This window comes from Rattus norvegicus, chromosome Y, assembly GCF_036323735.1.
Source record: "Rattus norvegicus strain BN/NHsdMcwi chromosome Y, GRCr8, whole genome shotgun sequence".
In the NCBI taxonomy this organism is placed as follows: domain Eukaryota; kingdom Metazoa; phylum Chordata; class Mammalia; order Rodentia; family Muridae; genus Rattus; species Rattus norvegicus.
In genome coordinates this window covers 39,606,466-39,631,326 of record NC_086040.1, presented here as the reverse complement: position 1 = coordinate 39,631,326, position 24,861 = coordinate 39,606,466, and the positions used below count along the sequence as shown (strand labels likewise).

Genomic DNA, 24,861 nt, shown 5'->3' with positions numbered 1-24,861 from the left:
GATCCCCAGCAGTGGCTCAGGGCTTACTCTCTCTGCTTTACACCAGATTATTTATTTTGCACTTTTATAACAAGAAAGAAGTCCTAATTTTTTGTCTCTCTCTCATCTCACCATGCATTCTGTTTTCCCTGTAAATAACTTGATAATCCTAAAAAACATGTCTGTGTGTAAACCAATATGCACTAACTAAATACCACAAGGGCAGCTTCTGTTTCCATAACACTAGTGATATCACAGAGAATACCACGGAATTTCAGGTATACAATAGTGTATCCAGAGGAGTGTCCCCTTCAACATCACATAACTACCCATTAACTAGATCTTCTCCAAATCAACAAGCCAAGTTGCCCTTTCAAGTACCTTTGCCTGAGACACAAGCGAAGATTTTCCAATACTCTCTTTTCTAAAATGGAGATATGACTGATTTATTGAATTCTTTCCCACCATCATGTACAGATATTGAAGCCTAAATTTTCAATCAAAGCCCAGAATTTGTCTTCCCCACCTTATGTTGCAGGCTGAAAATGACAAGGAAGAAAGGAAGTTGAGAACTTAGGTCAGGATGATGCTGGAGAGTTGGGATTATGCCTTCTTTGTAGCGTTGGCACATAGATAAATACAAGTAACCAAAGACTTGGAAAGATCCACAGAGTAGTACAGTTTGGGTGGGGGAGTAAAAAACTAGGAATAATTGTGTAAATTTGGACAAAAACATTGTTCAGAGCCTCAAAAATAACATGTTTTAGACATGGGGCTGTTTATGATGTGAGCAGCAGTTCACAGGTCAGGCTGCAGGTGCATTGGTTAACATAGGTGCAATTTGAGACCTCAAAAACAGTCAGAGAAAGCATGGTGGGTCAACCTGGAATGAGCAATTATGAAGTCATGCTATACTATGGAGAGTTATTATATGAAGGAAAGAGACAGAAAGAGACAAAGACAGACAGACAGACAGACAGACAGACACACACACACACACACACACACACACACACACACACACACACCAAAACAAAGCATCAGTCATGGGGACAAATATGTAGATCAATGATAAGGAGCTTCAACCAGGGAAGAAAAGTCAAATTCTTCTGTTGGGTGCCACATGTGACAACGTCTATACTCCTGAAAGGGTGTCACTACTACATTTATGGACAGCATCCATTAGAAACCTACAGACAGGGAATGGTAAAGTAAGTGTAGAGTCTAGGTATTATTAAACTATGCATGTTTATTAGAGCCCCATGTAACTTTTGTCATGATCCTGGCAGTCCCAGCAAAGAGAAGCAAGCCCATGGTCAGCCTGCCATGCACTTCTTGGATCTCTGAAAATTTACCTTCCATACATGCTTATTGGGCCCTAAGCTTGTTGGGAGTTGTTGAATATTCTGCATCTTCACAGGTGTTTAAGTACTAGTCTAGTAGAGTTGGATGTCAACTCTATTTCTAATTGTGGTTCTCCAGAGGACACCTAGTTCAGATCACACTAGGGTTTATAAGATAAGGAAGTGCTTAAACTGGCAAGAAATATGTTATCATTAGTAAAGACTGTTCTAGGATAGAGGAAAAAATATGACAGAGACGCAGAGAGACACACACACACACACAGAGAATGAAAGAATATGCCTTATGTACATGAAGCCAGAAAAGAATTTGTGAATCTAGAAGACAAGGTTTGAAGGACTACCTGTAAATCCCAGTAACTAAGAAAGAACCTTGGACACAGTTTTGATATTGAGGCTTCATACAGCTTGGCCTTTACCAATGTGAGACACTACATTTCCATGAGCAAATCCTTAGCCTGGAAAACGTAGTTATGGTGCCCCCCCCAAAAAAAACAAAACAAAACAAAACACAGAATTGTCCCCTTTGTCTGTTTCTCATTACTCTGATCTCCCATGTCACAAGAGGCTGAGTGGTCTTCCACATACCCTCACATGCAGCTCACAAGGAACAGCACCTATCTTCATCAGTACTTCATCTGAGCCTACCCTTGGCCTTTGGATGGTACTCAGGAACTGAACTGACAGGTTACATATTCCTAGCTGGGTGTCAAACTTCAGACATGAGAATCCCACTCTGCGATTGTCAACAGTTCCATTTATCCATTGGGATGGCAGTGTCACAATGGCTGCACCTGTCTTTTCATGCATTTCACATGCTTTATGTGTCCGAGTTGAAAGTCTCTCTCAGATTATTTACAGATCCACAGGATGCAGCTTGGCTTCAAAGGCCACATGTCTGACTACAGAAGCCACGAAAACAATGTCACAGTTCACAGCTATAATGTAGACATGTCAGGGTATTTCCTCCAAGTTTTGCTTTGAAGCATATTCTTTTTTTTCTTTATTAACTTGAGTATTTCTTATTTACATTTCAATTGTTATTGCCTTTCCCGTTTTCTGGGCCAACATCTCCCTAACCCCACTCTCTAACCCCTAAGCCCATTGTATATGGTTGTTCCCATCCCCATTCTCCCCCCATTACCGCCCTTGCCCCAAAAATCACGTTCACTGGGGATTCAATGTTAGCAGGACTAAGGGATTGCCCTTCCACTGGTGCTCCTACTAGGCTATTCATTGTTCCCTATGAGGTTGGAGCCCACGATCAGTCCATGTATAATCTTTAGGGAGTGGCTTAGTCCCTGGAACCTCTAGTTCCTTGGCATTGTTGTTCATATGGGTTCTCAAGCCCCTTCAAGTACTTCCAGTCCTGTCTCTGTTTCCTTCAACGGGGGTCCCGTTCTCAGTTCAATGGTTTGCTGCTGGCATTCCCCTATGTATTTGCTGTATTCTGGCTGTTTCTCTCAGGTGAAATCTACATCCAGTTCCTGTCAGCCTGCCCTTACTTGTCAAGCGTATTCTTTTATTACAGATAATGCAAATCTTTCTAGAAGGCCACATTGTGGGAGACCATTTGGATTATGCCCCATCCACAGTTTATAGATTTTTTACAGAGAATTCTTTCAGTGAAAATGGTTTCTGTAAATTGCATACAAACTAACCATTTAAGGACACAAACACACACACATAGACACAAAAGGTACACAGATACACACAGACACACACAGACACAAACAGACACACACAGTGTGCAGGGATAATAGAGATGTGTATGTTAAAAAAAGTTAGGATAGTGTATCGATAATATAAAATATGAAGGGTTACACTAAAATCTAAGACACTAGGATGGAGGATGGGAAGCAATTGTGAGGTGTGCTTTCCCACAACTTGGACACATGAAAAATGAAGTAGGAGACATCAGAACTGCATTGTCAAACAAAGACAAGAAACGTACACAATCAATTGAATGCAAATACAGCTCATCTTGCTGATCTCTAATGGAAGAGTTCAGGTGTTTCCCACACCTCTCCAGCATAGTATTTCATTGCAGTCCAATGCTAGAACACCAAAGGATATTCAAGAACATATAAGGAGATGAAGCCAGAATGTCAGCATTCCCAGAGATCAGTTGAGCAGGGAGTTTTGTTTTCCTATGTCTACCTTAGCTATGCTTCAGAAAACCAAGGAGACAGTCTCCTCAAGCATATCCACATCTGTACTGGGTGTAATTTGTCTTCAGAACATCTTTGGCTGTAGTTACAGAAGCCAGGATGAAAACTACAAACTATGTCAGCATAAAGTTGATGTGCATATGCCCAGGATCACTGCTAAGTCTCTCTAGACCTACGAGTGTAGATAGACATGCCTTATAGGAATAGAACATGGTTGTTTAGTTCCCCCAATTACTGTTCAGGACACGTACAGAAGTCAGGAAGGAACCAGTCCCTCTTCTGTTTCACTAATTGATATTTCTTCAATATAGTAGAAAACTGTCTGCCAAAGACACTGTCATTAGGACAAAACAGAAGGAAACAGATTGGGAAAAGGTCTACACCAATCCTACATCTGACAGAGGGCTATTACCTAGTACATACAAAGAACTCAAGAAATTACGCTTAAGAGAGACAAATAACCCTATTAAAATTGTGGTACAGAACTAAGTAAAGATTTCTCAACTGAGGAATATCAAATATCTGAGAAGCATCTAAATAAATGTTGATCATATTTAGTCATCAAGGAAATGTAAATGAAAACAACCCTGAGATTCCACCTCACACATGTAAGAATGGCTAAAATAAAAACTCTGGAGAGAACAGATGTTGATAAGAATGTCAAGTGAGAGGAAAGCTCCATCTTTGTTGGTGGCATAACGAACTGGTTAAACCACTCTGGAAATCAGTCTGAAGATTCTTCAGAAAATTGGAAATTTCATTACTTGAGGACCCAGATATACCTCTCCTGGGTATATAACCAAAAGATGCTCCAACATACAAAAAAGACATATCCTCAAATATGTTCATAGCTGCCTTATTTATAATACCCAGGAGCTAGAAGAAACCCTAATGGAATTCATCGGAGGAATGGATACAGAAAATATGGTACATCTACAAAATGGTGTACTACTAAGGTATCAAAACCAATGATCTCAAAAAAGACATAGACAAATGGAATGAACTAGAAAATATCACACTGATTGAGGTAACAAATTACAGAAAAACACATATGGTATGAAACCATCGAAAGTGAATATTGGCAAAAAAGCTCAAGTTACCCAAGATGCAGTCCACAGACAACTGGAAGCTCAAGAAAAGAACACACAAAATGTTCATGCTTCACTCCTTTTTAAAAGATGGAACAATGCTATCTATTAATTTAGAGGAGAGACTGACGGAATCCCATTCAGATTATGCCGTACATGTGGCAGAAATACATATACATCAGTCACCAAAATAGATAAGATTGATGAAGCTTAGAAGTGCATGCTGACAGGAACTGTATATAGATCTTCCATGTGAGACACAGCTAGAGCATATCAAATACAGAAGTGCATTCTAGTGGCAAATCAGTGAACTGAAAACGGACAGTAATGGGGGTTGTAGAAGAGGCGGGGTGCCAGTTTGGGATCTTATGGTCAAGAAATTGGGAAGGGAAATAAGATTTGAAATGTACATATAAAATATCCAATTAGAAAAAATGAATAAAATTTGCTTAAAAATTAAAAAATGAAAGAAATAAAAGAGAAGATAACTGCCATGTAATAACAGCTATTGACTCAGAAATCTAAAGGTCATTTTCAGGGAATGATAGAAAAAGTAATACTAGTGGAATGCCCGAGATAATGAAATCTCAACTAGAATCACTTCTCTCTCCCAGATAACGGTGCCAGACACAAACTGCACTATATGAATCCAAAGAATGGAGGAGTTTACTTTGAGGGGATGACACAACACTTGTCTTTTCCTACTTCCTTATCTCCTTTTTCTTCTTGACCAAAAGAAGAAAGGCCATGAGCTCTCAGGAAACAACTATGCCCTGCTGAACACTTGGCTTTTGGAATAAAGAATTAATGATATAAATTCTCTGACTTACAGGAACCAAACAACAGGGAAGTCCATATGTTTCTGAGAGGCTCCAAGCTCCTTATTCCCATATGTGGTAGTGTCAAATCAAGGCTATCTCTTCAGAGATCCCACTCAATCACTACTAAGGTCTCTTTGTGCTATCCCAAGTATCACATATTTCTTCCTTTTTGGTTATACCAAGACAGAAGTCCAACATTCTTTTCCCCATCACTGATATCTTCATCCTCTTTATTCTTCCTCCCTGTTTATTTGAATTAGAGGCCAATTAGTATACCCCAGAGGTACTGCAGGAATATCTGAGAGGCAGTTGCAGGCACGACAACACTTGTGACATCACAGAAGAAGACAGGGACCTCCAGGTTACAAGAGATATTTCAGGGAGGGACTAATGATGACGTCACTGAGACCTGCCATGGCCTAATACCTAAACAGTTTTCCTTACACTGATCAGATTTGGAGTGCCCTTTCCAGGTATGTCTCCTGTGACACAGTGGAAACCTTTACATACTCCATCTCTTTAAAGCTAGAAAAATCTCTTGCTTCATTAGTGGTTACATGTTCTGAATGGAGAAAGGTAGTCAGGGTTTGGCATGGGTAGAAAAGATTTAGCAATATGGATTGGAGGAGATTCTTCTAGATAATAATTAATTCCCAAGTTCATTCCTGTGAACATATAGTTCAATTTTCTAAGTTTTCTCTGTTTCCCAAAGGCCAGTATTCTCCCTACAAATATTTAATTGAATGAATATTGTATTTCACATTCTTATTGTACATTCCTTGATAGGGGACTTTATAAATATTCCTTAATGTGTACTCAAAAATTCTGTTTTATAATTCCATTTATTGCAATGATTTTGTCAACACAGTTGGCCCAGCTACAAAGTCAATATAACAGTGTAAATATTTTGTACCGACTTCAAATGATAAACTCCCAAATTCTTATTCAAAATAGTTTTGGTGCATATATATATATATATATATATATATATATATATATATATGTGTGTGTGTGTGTGTGTGTGTGGTGTGTGTGTGTGTGTGTGTGTGTGTGTGTGTGTGTGTGTGTGCGCCACATGTCCATCAGACTCTGAATGGCCATTCCTTCAGTCTCTGAAAAACAATGCCTCCCTACCCCTCTTATGGATATTTTATTTACCATTTTAAGGAAGGACTGAAACATCTGAATTTTGGTCCTCTGTCTTGAGTTTCATGTGGTCTGTGCATTGTATCATAGTTAATTAGAGAATTTGGGCTGATATCCAATTATCAATGAGTGCAAACTTTGTGTGTTTTTCTGTGATTGGGTAACCTCATTCAGGATGATATTTTCTAGTTCTATCCACTTCCCTATGAATTTCATGCACTCATTGTTTTTGATAGCTGAGTAGTAGTCCATTGTGTGAATATAGGTCATTTCTGTATCCATTCCTCTGGTGAAGGTCACCTGGCTGTGGAAGAAAGGTCAACCTGAAACATCTCTGGCTTTCCAGCATGCAGATGTTTTCACAATTTCTAAATCACATCAGTCACCGAAAATTACCAGGGGAAAAATCTCTGACAGAGGGATGGCAGCCATTACTGGAGAAGGAAATGGCTTTGATGTCCCTTAGAACAATCTGCTCATGCCATGGCCATTCAGTCAACCCAAGCATCATGGGATGAGGAGATGTAGATTTAGAGATTGAATGTTTTAAGTTTCCTTGGGAAAATTTACCCTGCTCACCATGGTTCACTGTTATCAGGAAATATTTGGAATGGTATACTATGCACCTATGAAAAATAAGGACATTGTGAAGCTGCGGTCAACTAGGTGGAACGAGTTGAGAAAACTGAAACTCCTCTTGGTGAGATCATTGAAGATCTTGAGAAAAAGGAACACTGGGCCTGGAACACTGAAGACACAGATGTCCATAGAAAATACAAGAGACATGACTGAGGAAAAAAACAGCTGTGTCTACTGGACTATGGAGCAATGGTTAGAGCCCATACAAGAGGAGATCTCTATTAACAGAAAATTTGATCCAGAAATACTGTTGAGGAAAGCTTGTTGGAATTTCCAAACCTAATGAGCCCATAAGGAAAACACACAATCTGGTTATTATAATTATAATCTATAAACGTGTATTGGGTAGATCTAACGTTATTATAACTTATTCCCAAACCATAAAACCCCTTGCTACATGTGCTTTCTCCAGGCCATATGGATTGTTTCCATCATTACTTCCTCCTCTTTTTCTTCAGCCTTCTCGCTTCTCCTCTTACTCTCTTCTGCATCTCTACATATCCCCACAGTCAAACCTCCAGTACCAACTTTCCCCTCTGGCTATCAGTAATAGGCTCTAGCATTTACTGACCATGTAAAATGGGAAGAAGGTTAATATGTGATTACCTGAGTCTATGATAGAGGCCTTGTCCGGGGGAAACCTCTTTTGAGGAAGCAGATAAATATCAGGATACAAATAGAATTTGCTGGGGGAAGAGCAAATCCGTATATGTTTAGCATATGTGTCCAGTGGATTCTGAGAAAATGGGAATATTCTTCCTAAAGACCCAGTTATATTACACCTGGCCTTATATCTGAAAAGACCTTTGCCATACCTCAAGGACATGTACTCCATCATTTTCCTAGTGGATTTCTTCATAGTGAACAGAAAATAGAAATAAGCCAGATACCCCTAAAACAAATAATGGCTACAGATAATGTGGTTCATTTACACAATGGTATACTACACACATATGAAAAATAAGGACACTGAGAAGATAAAGTCAAGTAGATGGAATGAGAAAGTATTGTCCTGAATGAGGTAACTGAGACCCAAAATAACATGTACACATTCACTTAAAAGAGGGTATTAGCCATAAAATACAGAATTCACACACTATGATCTATGGAACCAAAGAGGCTAAGCACGAAGAAAGACCTAAGAAAATGCTTGAATTTCACTCAGAATAATGAATAAAATAATGACAGGAGGCAGATGGAAGGAAAGAATTGAGTGGCTGAGGGGATGGGAAGGGAAATGGGGTTTGAGGATCATTTCTTGGTAGAGACGGGCAAGAGGGGCAGAGGGCCAAGTGAATAAACTGATTCAGTGACTGTCCAGGGTGGGTACTATCTGTATGATTTGCCAGCAATCTGTGATTTGTGAGGCTACCCTGGCTTCCTTGACGGTGACTTTAGCTGAGACTTGTTACAGTGGGGATACAGATTCTTAAATGGCCACTTTCAGTAGCCACAGAGGACCCAAGTTGGATGGATAAGTACCCAAACCCACCCCCAAAATTTTGACCCAGAAATTGCCCCCTCTATAAGAAATACAGGGACAGAGATGGAACAGGAAATGAGGGAATGGCCAAAGGATAAGTGGCCGGATGTGAGACTTTTCCCCTGGGCAATCAGCAAAACTGACATTATTCACGGTCCTTTCTTGTGTTGCAGATGGGAGGGTAGCGTTATTGTCCTCTGCAACGCTCCACCAAGCAGCCGACTGACACAGAAGCAGAGGCACAGGGCTTGATATCAGATGGAGCTCAGTGAGTCTCACTGAAAAGCTGAGGGAAGGACTGAGAGAGGCAGAGTTGCACAATGGTCTTCACGTGGGTTCACTAAACCCGTCACCTGTCTGTGGATCCTGTTCTCCTACCCGGGCTGCGTTTTCAAGAGCTGGTAGGAGACGATGAATCTAGTCCTGCAGAGACTTGATGTGCCAGGGGAGAGGGTGTACCCAGAGGGGTCCTCCACTCTCTCAGAGAAGAAGGGGAGAGGTTAGAAGGAGGGACTGTAAATGGTGGGAGACTGAAGGAGTGTGGTGCCAGGTCAGCATACAGAATGTTACCTGATAAATAGATACAATCATTCTGGCAAGGAGGGTACCGGGAACATGACCTAACAGGATCAGGGTGTGACATCATTGGGGTGGGGCATGATATCATGGGGTGGGGCATGACATCATTAGGGCGGGGACATCACATAATGGGGTCTAGAATTGACATCATTGCATGGGGCATGACATCATGAAGCTTAAGAGAAAATATATGAAACTGTAAAAAAAAAAAAAAAAAAAAAAACAGCTCGAGAGGGAACTGAGACCTAGAGACACAAACATGGCTGGCGTTTACCTATGCATGGTATCAGCTGTGCGATAAATCTTATTCCATCTACAATCTACAAATGCAGAGAGGACATAGGAAACAAGAACGCCCGTGAGGGGGAAAGCATCGACCTCTCTGAAAGGAAATCTGGAACAGATTCTGTGAGTGTTTGAGGGCGACTGAGGACAGGAGCAGAGGGTCGGTGGGGATGACGGAGAGATAGCTCAGTGCAGAGAGAACTGGCCAGAATTAGGGGACATTCGGGTTAATGCAGAAACTCGATGGACTGGTTAATTCATGGCATCTAGAGGGCGACCTTCCTGAGGATTTAATCTGATGGAGAAAGTAGAGTCCGAAACTGAAATCCTTTGAACTCGAGCAAGCAAGACCTCACGGGTGGGGATGGGGCACATTCAGTGGAGTCGATTTCTGAGGAGGTCAAATGGAGATCCCTGAACCACAGACTGAGGCTGGGACAGAGATTAAAGAAGGTCAACCAAAGGAGGTCTCCATCAATGTAAATGCACCCGAAAACCACGTCCTGGTCTCCAAGGTTTGTGTAGCCCTTTTTCACCCTGAGTAAGATATATGCACACCGCAAATCACCTAATACCTTCGAAAAGAACTGTGACACTGAATTCCTTGGAGGAACCCCTAACTCACTTGCAGGCAGACCAAGATTCTGCTGACTGACAGTTTCCTGGGCCCACTTCATCCTTTCACAACTGGTGTGCACCTGGACACTCTAAGAAACAGAGATCAGAGATGTGTTTGTGTGTGTTTGTGTGTGTGTGTCTGAGTGTGTGTTTGTTTGTGTGTCTGTGTGCTTGTGTGTCGGTGTGCATGTGTGTGTGTGCGCATGTGTGTGCGTGGTGTGTGTGTGTGTGTGAGTGTGTGTGTGTGTGTGTGTGTGTGTGTGTTAGTCATGTATAAGCTAACCATCCTCACACAGACTGTCTGGATTGGTTTTCTTTTTGGAAGGTTGATGGATCTTTCTCTTTTCCTAAGAAAAGGCCACTCTGGTTCTCAACTCACTCTTGAAGCCGTGACAGGGTGAGTGATTATTATGTGTGAGGTAATTTGATTTCATGGATATAATATCCCTTGAAAAACAGGGCTCAACATTTACTTTCCTTAGTCTGTGATACCTCGACGGCATTATTATTATTATTATTATTATTATTATTATTATTATTATTATTATTATTCCAGGATTATTCCTTTATATTATTGTCTGTGTTGTTACCAGTGTGCTAAAGTTCACTGATGGCAGAAAGAAAGATTTTTTTTCACGGGGATCCCATTGGACGGCCATGTTTTGTTGTTGGAACTGAAAGTTTTATTTACATGCTCACAAGAGCAAATAAATGCAAGTACGGAAAGTTCCTTTGTCCTCTACATGAGAGTGACATCCTCACGTAGTCCTCTGATCTACTTGAGAAACAGAGAATTTAGATGGGCAATGAAATGGATGCTGACCAAAGACCCACATAGGGAGAAATACAGTTTTTCACAGTGTTTCAGGCTTTCGGGATCGGTAGACATTACACAACCGTCTTATCATTTATAGAGGAATACTCAGAATTATTAAATAACAGAAAAAAGAAAATTTTAAAAACATATTTATGCTGGCTAATTTAAATTCCTGTTTTTGCCTCTGGAATATTATATATTCTCTTTCAGGTTCTTCTTGAAATTATGAAGAAGTGAAAATCGGTATGGGTTTATCTGATTACATTCTTTAACTTGAGTATTTCTTATTTACATTTCGACTGTTATTCCCCTTCCCGGTTTCCAGACCAACATCCCCCTAACCCTACCCTGTCCCCTTCTTTGGGTGTTCCCTTCCTCATCCTCCCCACATTACAGCCCTCCCTCCAACAATCAAGTACACTGGGGGTTCAGCCTTTGCAGGACCAAGGGCTACCCTTCCACTGGTGCTCTTACTAGGATATTCATTGCTACCTATGTGGTTGGAGCCCAGGTCAGACCATGTATAGTCTTTGGGTAGTGGCTTAGTCCCTGGAAGCTCTGGTTGGTTGGCATTGTTGTTCAAATGGGGTCCAGAGCCCCTTCCAGTCCTTTCTCTGATTCCTTCAGTGGTTTGCTCCTGGCATTTGCCTATGTATTTGCTGTATTCTGGCTGTGTCTCTCAGGAGATATCTACATCTGACTCCTGTCGGCAAGCAGCTCTTTACTTCATCCACGTATCTAGTTTGGTGGCTGAATATGTATGGGCCACATGTGGCTCAGGCTCTGAATGGGCATTCCTACTACCTCTGTTCTAATCTTTGCCTCCCTATTAACTCCCAAGGGCATTCTTGTTCCCCTTTTAAAGAAGGACTGAAGCATTCACATTTTGATCATCTGTCTTAAGTTTCATGTGTTCTGTGCATCTAGGGTAATTCGACAAGGTGGACTAATAGCCACTCATCAATGAGTGCATACCTTATGTGTTTTTCTGTCATTGGTTTACCTCACTCAGGATGATATTTTCCATTCCATCCATTTGCTTATGAACTTCATAAAGTCATTGCTCTTGATAGTTGAGTAATATTCCTTTGGGTAGACGTACCACATTTCTGCATTCATTCCTACGTTGAAGGGCATTTGGGTTCTTTCCAGCTTCTGGCTATTATGAATAAGAAATTCTGCACTAAAAACATCTCGACCCAGACTTTTTTCATTTGGGAGACCTTTAATGACTGCATCTATTTCTTTAGGAGTTATGGGAATGTTTAAAAGGTTTATCTGTTCCTGATTTAATTTTGGCACCTGATATCTGTCTAGGAAATTGTCCATTTCCTGCAGATTTTTAAATTTTGTTGAATATAGGCTTTTGTAGTAAGATCTGATGTTTTTTTTTTTATTTCCTCTGATTTTGTAGTTATGTCTCCCTTTTCATTTCTGACTTTGTTAATTTGGACACACTCTCTGTGTCCTCTCGTTAGTCTGGCTAAGGGTTTATCTATCTTGTTGATTTTTCAAAGAACCAAACTTTGGTTCTGTTGATTCTTTCTATGATTATCGTTGATTCTACTTGGTTGATTTCAGCTCTGAGTTTGATAATTTCTTGCCTTTTACTCTTCCTGGGTGTATTTCCTTCTTTTTGTTCTAGACTTTTTAGGTGTGCTGTCAAGATGCTGACATATTCTCTTTCCTGTTTCTTTCTGCAGGCACTCAGCACTATGAGTTTTCCCCTTAGAACAGGTTTCATTGTGTCCCACAAATTTGGGTACGCTGTACCTTCATTTTCATTAAATTCTAAGAAGTCTGTAATTTCTTTATTTTTTTTCCTTTACCAGGTTATCACTGAGTAGAGCATTGTTTAACTTCCACGTATATGTGGGCGTTCTTCCCTTATTGTCATTGAAGACCAGCTTTATCCCGTGGTGGACTGATATGATGCATGGGATTATTTCTATCTTTCTGTATCTGTTGAGGCCTGTTTTATGACCAATTATATGGCCAATTTTGGAGAAAGTGCCATGAGGTGGTGAGAAGAATGTATATCCATTTGATTTAGGATAGAATCTTCTATAATTATCTGTTAAGTCCATTTGGTTCATGACATCTCTTAGTCTATCTACATCTCTGTTTAGTTTCTGTTTTCCATGACCTGTCCATTGATGAGAGTGGGGAGTTGAAATCTCCTACTCTTATTGTGTTCGGTGCAGTGTGTGCTTTGAGATTTAGTAAGGTGTCTTTTATGTATGTAGATCCCTGTTATGGGAACAGAGTTTTCTCCTTTCAGGTGGATAGTTTTCCTGTCCACTGGCTTTCAGCTGTCCCTGTGGGTAGGAATCAGAAGGACCTGCACCTACGTCTCCTATGTTCCTCTGTGGGAGGGGGGGATGCACAGATGGCACAAGGTGTTTTCCTGTTGAGTCAGGAATCTGGGCAGAGAATTGTCTCCTCTGGTTTCCCAGGAGTGTTCTATTCCCCCCACCATCAGCTTTTGGGTGCAGGGAGCTGTTTGATCAGGTCAATTCGGATCCAGGCACAGTCTGGAACATGGTGGTCCTGCAGTTTTACTCCGCTATATTCCTGGGCCAGAAGCACTATGCTGTTTTGTCTTGGGCCAGAGATGTGTATAACGGTGCGCAGACCTGGAAGTCTCAGTTTCTTGTAGGCTCAGTATTGTCCACACTCCTGGGTGATCAGCATTCTGTCTCTGCATTTAAGAGCAGGAAGCTCTGGGCTGGGATCACGAGGTTCAGGAGCCAGCTAGAAACCGGAAGTTCCTGGTCCCAGAGGATTTCTGCCTTTGCTTGTCCTGAGTCCACCAGTCAGGTCACTTAGAGCAGAAAAGTTTGATTCACCTCTGGTCTCAGGTCTGATGTCGCTCCTCCGGTTGACTTTCAGGTTTCTATGAGAGCCGCAATCAGAAATGTCCTGCCCCTACTGTTCCTAGGTCCCTATGAACAGGAGGCCCAGATGGAACTAGGTGTTTTTTTCTTGAGTCAGGAATGTGAGAAGAGTTTTCAGGGGTTTCTGCCCCTCTGATGGTATAAGTCTTCCCCACCCCACAAGAGATTTGGGTGTAGAATGCTTTTTGGACCAATTCAGATCCAGGTGCAGTTTGGACTGCAGGAATCCTGCAGCTTGACTGCTCCTATATTCATGTGTTCAGACACACTCTGCAGTTTCGTCTGTGGCAAGGGATGTGGGCCCAGGTGGGCAGAATTGGCAGTCTCTCCTTCCCTGAGGTCTCAGTATTGCCCAGTCTTCTGTGTGATCAGCTTTCTGTCCCACAGAGTTTCCAAAGGAGTTTCAAATGTTCATTCCCTATCTTACAGTTCTCCAATCTTTCCAATTCTCCTCCAAAATTTGTTGGAGAAGACCCCTCTGATCAAGGGGAGGTACAACAGGCCCCATCAAACAAAGATGGCTGCAAAATTTCTGTGTTCATATAAGAAATGGAACTATTATTTCAATGATTTTTCTTGAAAAACATAAAATGCTATAGTCTCCTGACCCTTGCCTTTCATACATAACTAAAATGCTTTAATCTTTGACTTATACCAGCATCTAGAAGCTCTCTCACTCTTTTGAGTTAAGCCTCCTGTAACTTTCTACCTCATTTCCTTCTTTTTTAATTGAATATTTTATGTATTTACATTTCAAATTTTATACCCTTTTCTGGTTCCCGTCTCTTCCATCCACCCTCCCCCTGCTTCTTTGAGATTGCTACCAATCCTGCCTGCATATTCACACCTCAACATTCTGGCATCCCCTACACTAGAAAAACCAGACTTTATAGGACAAGGCATTTCCTCCTATTGATGCCAGACAATGCCATCCTCTTCTATATATGTGGCTGGAGCCATGGATCCCTACCTGTGAATTATTTGATTTGTAGTTTAGTCCCTCAATTCCTTCTTCTGTAACTGGACAAGAGCTCATTATGATTCACTGCTGTCAGTGCTGTCCTTGCAGCAGGAATACAATGGTTAGAGAGCCTGGACCTCAGGAAGCTGAATGTTCACACAAATGACTAAAAACTTGTACCGACTGAATAAAAAAATAGCGTGCAAATATTTTCAACATATTGCACAATGAACACTTACCATGGGATTCAATGCAGTTTCAAAATATTATTGCCAAGTTTACTTTGTGCCCAGCTCCATGAGTGAGTGGGTCATCATTGATTTTAGATTATTTATTTAGTGTTGAATATTGAGAGCCTCCGACAAAGTTCTTCCAGTGAATCTTTATTCACACTCATAGTTCTTTGTTTTTTTTTTTTTGTTTGTTTGTTTGTTTTCTTTGGTTTGGTTTGAAATCAAAATATATACAGCAGAAAAGTTAGCTCTTTGCTATTATTGGTATAGTGCACAGCATGTCTGGTGTGTGTCTGTCACTCCCTCTCTAACCCAGCTTTATTTGAATTTATGAAGCTGAGATGCCATGGATTTTGCTCACAGGAACCATCTTTGTTCTCCCTCCACCAGACCTCAAACCTCCTGTTTCTTGCCACTACTTATGATAATTTTATATTCACTGATACATACAGAACCAGAGAATCCTAGCCATTTTGTAGTAACTTGGTATCCTCAGGGTCCTGCCATGCAGCATACATCAAATGCCTGAGTAATATTCCACTCCAAGGAAAGCCCACAGCTGATAACTCTTCAAATTATACTTTATTTTTTTCCACATATCTATGTTTGATGATGACTCTTAAAAGCTTTACCCTCCTTTTTAGCCCTCCACCCACACAAGGCAAAAGAAAGAATGGGGGGCTTTGATGGGTGTGCTGGTGGCCCTGCTTAGAAAGGTTCACTGGAGGGGTTGGGGATTTAGCTCAGCAGTAGAGCACTTGCCTAGCGAGCACAAGGCCCTGGGTTCGGTCCCCAGCTCCAAAGAAAAAGAAAAAAGAAAAAAAAAAAAAGAAAGAAATGTTCACTGGAGCAACTCCCATCTGTGTTGTCTGGAAAGCAGAATATCAGTTCACAGTTTAGCAGAGGCAGTCTGTTCCAATAGAAAGTATTTCATGAATACACTAGTAGTCCAGTTTTGTAGAGTTGTCATAACAAACAGGAAATAACAGCAGTTGCACAACATACTAGAAACAACCAGGCTTCTGTCAGTAATCTGGAAAGAGAAAAGTTATATGCTGTGTCGCTCTCAGGGAATTGAAGATCAGCAGAGACTCAAGAGTCAGAAACATTGCTGCTGCTGCTTTAAGTGTTTGCCATAGTCTGTATAGTCAACTTTTCCTTGAAAAATATAAGGTATTTGAAACTTTTGCTGCTGCTACAAATATATTACTGTAGCTGAGTAATTCTGTACATGATTTTCTCCTCAGTGGGATAGAGATCATTCCAATCATTTACAGCTATTGCAGCTAATGTTGAAATGGGTAATCCAATATGTGATCAGATGAGAAAAATTAAGACAGAGTACATGCTTTGACCATGTTTCCTATAAAAAAGTTTAAAAACACTTACAACTTATGAGCTGTAATGGTACTACAAACCCTTAAAACCACCTCAATAGCAGTTACTTATTCTTACTCTTGTATGAAATAAAATACAGTTAGTTAACAAAAGGTGAAAACAAGGCACTTGTGAGTATGTAAGCCTAATGCTGTCTTTGGTTAAGATGATAATTATCAAAACTATGATTTCAAGCAAATTTACAAAAAAAGTGTGTAAGACATGGAGCTCATCTGTTAATTTTCCTGTTCTGTTTGGCCAAAAGCACACACCATCTAGTTGTAGGGATAAGTCAGGTTTATATTGTAGAACATCAACCTAAGTATACATGTTTTTTCAAGCATCTACTAGCAGGGTCACATACTTGCACTTTTTTTTTTCACTTTTCATCTCGAAAATTCCATTTCCAAACATTGATCCCAGGGTTGTAGGAAGTTGTGTTAGGGGTTTTAATTATTTTCTCGTTCTATTTTTTTTTATTCCAGAGGTGAGAACCAAACCCAGGGCCTTGTGCTTGCTAGGCAAGCACTCTACCACTGAGCTAAATCCCCAATCCTCTAGTTCTATATTAAATGTAAAGATATAGAAGGGAATATGTGAGTGGATAAACAATTTGTAGTTGTATCTTATTAATATATTTCCCTTAGATTTTATTTTGTTTTATATTTTACTAACAAAATAGTTACAATTTATTAAACTTGGTGACTTAAGGCACCAAGTATAATACATTTTTAAAAATGACTTGGAGCAATATATTATGGGAACTTGAATTTTAACTTCATTATATCTTATTTTAAAGAGGAATTTTTCACACTGTTGTTTCTAGTATTTAAAAAAAGAAGTGGACTGATAACTAAATGAAATTTGGAGGATCAAAATGATATATATAGGAAGAAAATTGTTTGTGCAGATTATATATTAATAAACAATGATATTTGATTATATATTCACTAGATGGTGAAGCCCTTGAAGGAAAGCAGAAACTACAAATATATTTTTATAAGTCTATTTTCTAGATTTGTACTGGAAACATAATAAGGAATCACTTATTTCTGGAGTAAGTTTATGAGTGAATTAGAGAAGCAAAGGACATCATATCAATCCCCAAGTACATGGAAGTCAGATCGCTAAACAATCATCATGTTAAACAAAAAAAAAATGATTACTCACACAGAATCATTTAGAAATAAAAACATTTTTCTCTTCTTTGGCTAAACCATATATGTCATGCCTAGGCAAATTCTTCTAAAAGCAAGGTCTTTACTTTGAAAAAGCATGTATGGATATATGTATATGTGTATATATGTCTATATATGTATGTGTACATCAGGACATATGTATATGTCATATACATGTGTGTATGTGTATATACATATATATGTGTATGTTGACACAGTTAAAATATGTATATATATGTATATATATATAGATATATTTGTGTGTATGTGTGTATGTACATGTATATACATATAAATATGTAACATAAAAATGAACTCTATTTTCTAATTTTATGAAACATTATTGCTAAATACATTAGCACTCAAGAATTTTAAAACCTGCTCTATAAATTTGATTCATTTTAAAATCACTGTTCAGAAAATAGATTCAATGTAGGTGATTAATTATTATACTATCAAATTTCCTTATCTATTTGATAAAAACACTAAGACTTAATTTAGTAATGTCACTGTACATATGTTTTAGCATGTGACATATCTCATTAGTTTTTCCAGCATGTGATATAATTTCAGGATTCTAGACCTATGTAAGGTAGAAAATAAAACAAATGGATTGCTATATGTGATAGATCAGAGCAATAGATAGATAGATAGATAGATAACTAGATACATACATACATATATACATACATACATAGTTACAAAGATGAAAGATCACAGATGAAAAGTAGACAAATATCACATACTCAGAATCATCGATCATGAAATAACTAGTATTAAAATGTGAAAATATCTTCCTATATGAAGCAAAATTTTAAATGTGAATTACGTTCATATTTTAATACCTAAAGGGAGATTTATCAGCCATAATATTTAAAATATAATGTCTATTTGAAATATCCTCTCAGGTAATTAAGAGACATTAAATACTTAACTTAATTTACATTAATCTGTTAAATTATCCCATCATCTTGTCTTTGTTACTTAAATGGAAAACATCAAACTTTGTCTCCAAGTTAAAATCTTCGTTACTTTCCACCCTGCTCTGCATTCTATCTCAAATCCTATCACAATGTTTAAGTCTCTAACAATTCCTCATGTGCTCTCATGAAAATTAATCACGATCCATCATTTTTTATCTTTACTACCATTGTTCTCTTACAGATAACTATTATTTCTCTGTCACCAATGTGATCACTATCCCCTTCTCTCTTTCAAGTACCATTTTCAACATCAACCATTTTATAGTTTCTCTTTATTTGAGAAAATAAAATGATCTATTTTTCCCCTAATAAATTATGTACCAAGAGTTTTTTTTTTCCATTGAAACTTTAGACAAGAAAAACAAAGTTGTTACAAAGTTCTAGTTCTACTCAGACCTAAAACAGAAACCTGGCTATGTGAAAGGAATCATAGGAAGAACACTTCTGGAAGAGAACCCAGAGTTGTAGAAGAAGACCTTGTGCAGGGAAGTGCTTCATTCAATTGTAAACAAAAAGTGTAAAAGACCTGAACTTTCATATTGAGTGAAAGTTGTTGAAGAATATACACAAGTGATTCTGAGTGGGTTACAGAAACAGGTTAATTTATAAATACATGGTAAATACTAGAAAAATGGCATCAAATTGTAAAAGAGCAGAAAAGGAAATGAAGTTAAAAGTTGGTACAGGTTTCAATATGGATGTTGGTAATTTGAACATGCTGAAGATTATTGGTCGATTTAATGGGATGAATGCCTCAGATACATTAACAATATTGCATGACCCTATAGCGAAATTACACAGTGTGAAAACATTAACAATAACCTTTGACAAAAATCTGTTCATGTATGGGTATATTCTTTAATATTTCTTTTTGAAAACATTCATTTAATTAAATAAAATTCAATAAAGAACCGAAGATAACCCTTTTCATCTCTGACATATCCAATCTCTAAACAGGGGTATAGTGGATGAAACTTCATACAGCATTTGCCTACTCCAGGTATTATTAATTTAAAATAATAAGCAGAGGAGTGTATCATATTTGTGGGCATTGGTTACTAAGGCCCAATTATCTCCTCAGAAGATTACCATTAAAAGCAATCTAACATAACTTTGATTCCATTAAATATTTAAAATCTTAAATACTAAGCTTGCTTATCATTTTCACCGCAGAGGACACCATATGTAATTACATCATTTTTACATGTCAATATGAGTCACTATACCTTTCTGATTTTGATACATACCAAGCTTAACAAAGAGGAGACAGTACGATTTACAGCAATCCTTACATTTCTCCTATGGTGCACTACATGTGGTCCATATTACAATCGATTAAATTAATAGTTTAAGTAAATGATAATGGCATGTCAATGTAGATTTTGATATTTCATACAATAAAAAAATCAAGATCCAATAAATAATTGCTTACAGAATTTACTTTTACAGGAAGACAGTAGGTTAATAATACCTTATAATATCCCCCCTAATTCATATTGAGTCAGTGCTGGAATATGTGTAACAACGTTTGTAAAAAGAATAAGTACTTTTCTGTATCTTTTTAACAGCAATTGGACATAATAAAGAAGTATCAGATAAATGTTGAAATAATTCAAAAACTTTTTTAAAATTATACTGAAAGATATTTCTAGAACATCAGAGTTCATTTCTGAGGCTCCATATAACTAGCTAATATAGTGCTGAGCACTTGTATTCCATGTGTATAAACAATATTCATCTCCATAGGAAATAAATGTTTTAAAATCTCAAAAGCTATATTTATTTAAGAGTAAAATTTTTGACGTTTAAGATTACAATTTTTCCCATTTTTATTAAATTTGGTATTTACTATTTACATTTCATATTTTATTTTTTTCTGTGGTTCCAGGCCATCAGCCCGAACCTCTCCTTCTCCCCTTCTATAATGTGGTTGTACCCTCCACATCCATTCCTATCCTTAAAGCACCCGACCGTACTTTCCTCTACATGAAGGGTCCAATCTTATTAGGACCAAGAGCATCACAATGGTGCCCCAACAAGGCTATTCACTGCTACATATGGAGTTGGGTTGTGATTTAGTACCTGAAAGATCTAGTTGGCTGGCAGTATTTTCTTTGAGGTTGTAAGTCCCTTAGCCTCTTCAGTCCTTCCTTTAATTCCTCCAAAGGTGGTCCTATGCTTAGTTCAGTGATTTGCTGCTGGCATTTGTCTCTGTGTTTCACATGCTCTAGCTGTGTCTCTCTGGAGGGATCTATATACAGTTCCTGCCAGCATGCACTGCTTAGCTTCATCAATCTTTTCAAGTTTGGGTATATATATATGGGGGAACATGTCCAGCAAACTCTGAATGGCCATTCCTTCAGTCTCCTTAAAACAATGCCTACCTACACCTATTATTTATATTTTGGTTACTCTAAATATAAGGAAGGAGTGAATCATCTGCATTTTGGCCCTCCTTGTGTTTCATGTGTTCGGTGCATTGTATGTTAGGAAATTTGAGCATTTGGGCTAATATCGACCTATCAATGAATCCATACTTTGTGTGTTTTCTGTGATTGGGAAAGATCACACCAGATGATTATTTTCTAGGTCCATCTATTTTACTATGAATTTCATGTACTCATTGTTTTTGATAGCTGAGTAGTAGTACTTTGTGTAAATATATGTCATTTTCTGTATCCATTCCTCTGATGAAGGGCATCTGGGTTCTTTACAACTTCTGAATATTATGAATAAGGCTGATATGAACAAAGTGTAACATGTATGTTTGTTGTATGTTGGATCATCTTTTGGGTATATGCCCAGGGGAGGTATAGCTGGGTCCTCAGGCAGTGCAATGTCCATTTTCTGAGGAAACTCAGGACAGATTTTCAAAGAGGTTGTACTAGTTTGCAATCCCAACAACAATGGAGGAATGTTCCTCTTTCTCCACATCCTCTCCAGCATCTGCTATCACCTGAGTTTTTGATCTTAGCCATTCTGACTGATGTGAGGTGGAATCTCAGGGTTGTTTTGATGTGCATTTACCTGATGACTAAGTATGCTGTACATAACAGAAAGCATTTTAAGAAATGATGCTACCTAACTGTTGGTCTGGCTATAGCTGAGTGCCAATTGATCCATTTCTTTTTCTTTCTTACAAGTTCGCGTCCAAGTGTATCAAGGAAATCTATATAAAACCATATATGCAGAAACCAACAGAAGGGAAAATGTCAGAAAGTGCCTAAAACACATTTTCCAGGAGAAAGTTTACAGAACAAAATACCAAAGGTTCAGGCTCCTAGATCACCAGTCAATATATGAAATTTCAACAATCTTAAAATTTTTGTTAACGCAAAGATCACTGCCAATAGGATAAAACAGAAATCTACACATTTGGAAAAGATTTTAACCAACCCTATATCTGGTAAAGTGCCATAATAATAAATATAGAAATAATTCAGAAAGGTAAACTCCCACACAACAAAGTATCCAACTTTTAAACTGGGTTAGCAAGCTAAAACAAGAATTCTCAACTGAGGTATCTCAGTAGCTGAGAAACATATCAAGAAATCTTCGAAATCCTTAGTTATCAGAAAAATACAAACTGAAATGAACTTGAGAGTCTTACATTACACCAATCAGTGTGACTAAGACAAAAAACTAATGCAGTAGCAGACTAGGCTATGATGTAGAGAAAAAGGAACACTCCTCCACTGCTGGTGGGATTGGTATATGTATAGCCACTTTGGATATCAATGTGGAGGTTCAGAGAATATTGCAAATAGCATTGCTTGAAGACCCGGCTTTACCAATCACTTCAATGCAAATACTCAAATATGATCCACATATAACAGTGACAAGTGGTTGAACATGTTCAGGGCAGCCTTACTTATATAAGTCAAATGCTGCAAACAGTCATGATATACGTCGACTCAACTTAGGAATAAATACAGAAAGTGTGCTATATTTAAACAAAGAAATACTACTCAGGTATTAAAAATGAGGAAACCAAGAACTTTGTAGGCAAAGGGATGGACCTGGAAATTAGTGAAGTAACAGAGATCGAAAAGGACATAACATGGGATGTACTTAGTGAGAAGTGAATGTTAGCCAAAAAGATCAGTATACCCAATACACAAATCATTTATCACATGGAAGGTAAAATGTTAGAAGGCCATACTGCGGATTCTTGCAACCGACTTAGAATTGAGAGCAAAATGATAATAAAAGAGAGAGGAATGGAGGGACTTTGCTAGAAGTAGGAAGGGTGGACAAAATGGGGAGTGTAGAAACAATATAAAGACAAAAGAGAAATCTAAAGGAACATTGGAATAAATAACAATAAGCATCAGTGGTGGGTGTTGAACTTGGGCATTTCCAGGAAAGTCACAGATGCCAGGGATGCAAGAGGATTCCATAAATTTACTGGGACTATGGTAGTTGAAATAGTAAGCAGCAAAGAGATAGAACCACAAGAGACTACCTCCTGTAGCTAGACATGCCCACCTGTGAAGAGAAGGTGATGCCCACACATTTCAAAATCTTTAACTTATAAATGTCCAAAATGAAAAAAAAAATGCAAAGACAAAAAAGGAGCAGAGACTGAAGGAAAGGCAATCCAGAGACCACCAGACTAGAAGAACAATTTCATCCACAGACTCCAAATCCTCAGATGACTCCTGATATCAAGATGTGCTTGCAGATGAGACCCTAATATGTCTGTCATCTGAGGGGCTCTGCCATTACCGGATGGTGACAGATTCACATACACATAACCATTTGACAGAAACTTAGAGCCAGAAAAGCATGGCTAGTGGATTGCCTGAAGGATCTGAAGGGGATTGGAACCCAATATGAAGAACAACACTATCAATAAAGTTTACCCTTCAGAGTCTCAGGAAATTTAGCACAAACAAGTGTATATTTGTGCCAGTAGATGGCTTCTGCTACATAGATTGTAGAGCATATGGAGAAGACTACTGCCTCATCTTCCATTTCTGGGAAGGGAGTCAATTGGTTCTGTGGAGATGCCATATCCCAGAGAAGGGGGATGGTAGAGGACTAAAGTGGAAGTGGGTATGTAGATGGGGGAGCACCACCTTAGAAACTAAGAGGATCAAAATGGCTTGTGTGATTCAAGAAAGAAAGGCCAATTGAGGAAATGACATTTGAAATGTAAACAAAGGAATAGATTATTGTATACATATAATGTTTATAATATAATATGTTCATGTTTCCAACAGAGACATTCACATCTCATTCCTTAAGGACTATACAAAAGGTTTGCTCAAAGGTAAAATCCATATTTTGGGATATACTTATTATTGAAAAATTACATAGATAAACCCAATCCATATTATATCTTCTGTCCCTGTACCTATAATAAATCTTTATTATCTTTGATAAAAATAAAAAAAAGTGTTTCTACTCCATTACTGACAACTGACAGAAAGAGAGGAAGACTGAGTATTACATACTAATTTACACCGATACACACATATTCTCAATAAAATCCGTGCGAACAGATTCAAGAAGACACTAAAAATAAAAATATATACACATATATGTCAAATCTAATTCTAATATGATCTTTGTGATAGGATGTTGCATCTTTAACTCAGAACTTTAATCAAGATCTATTTTTATTTTTATATTTTTAGTCATCTGCAGATACATCTTTTTTAGGAATGAATCCTTCGCACTGGAGACCAGAGAAGAGACCTGCAGTTGCATTATTAATAAACATCAAAGCAAAATATAAAAGTCTGAATGGAATAAATATTTTAGGACAGTGTTTTGCAAGCAAATTCTTTCATAGACAGTCTTTGAAGAGCTCTGAAATTTTGCATTTCATATTTGACTTTTCTGGGACTCTGACTAGAATCAACTCACAACTGTTTGGGATTTTCTTGGCAATTAACCAGTTTGTGAACAGAGCTAAATTTATCATATGCTCTTCCATCTACATTAATATTGCTACAGTGAGGAACAACTATGGTAAAACTCTTCATCTGATTTTTCAAACAGCATCCTCATACCACTGCGGACTTTTGTGCTTGTGGAGGGAAAGGTTGAGAACTCCATTTGAAAGTTGGAAATGCTGAAGTGGGAAAGGCCTGTGTGTGGATCATACACAACTTCAGAATATCCATTGTTTTAATATTCACTAGGAAGTGGACTTCTGCAAAATGACTTCAGCAGAAAATCATGGTAGAAAAACGGTAATTGATTCACTGGAGATATAGATGCACTGGATTGTTCAA

The 24,861-nt window shown here is 38.3% G+C and overlaps 1 long non-coding RNA gene across 1 annotated transcript; it reads left to right on the top strand.

Annotated features, from left to right (window-relative positions):
* Window positions 1-5,778: 5,778 nt before the first annotated feature.
* On the top strand, window positions 5,779-24,630 carry LOC134484270 (uncharacterized). The gene is made up of 5 exons (XR_010061682.1): window positions 5,779-5,893; window positions 8,862-9,089; window positions 10,496-10,567; window positions 23,842-23,891; window positions 24,259-24,630. It is a non-coding gene; the product is annotated as an uncharacterized LOC134484270 (long non-coding RNA).
* Window positions 24,631-24,861: the final 231 nt, after the last annotated feature.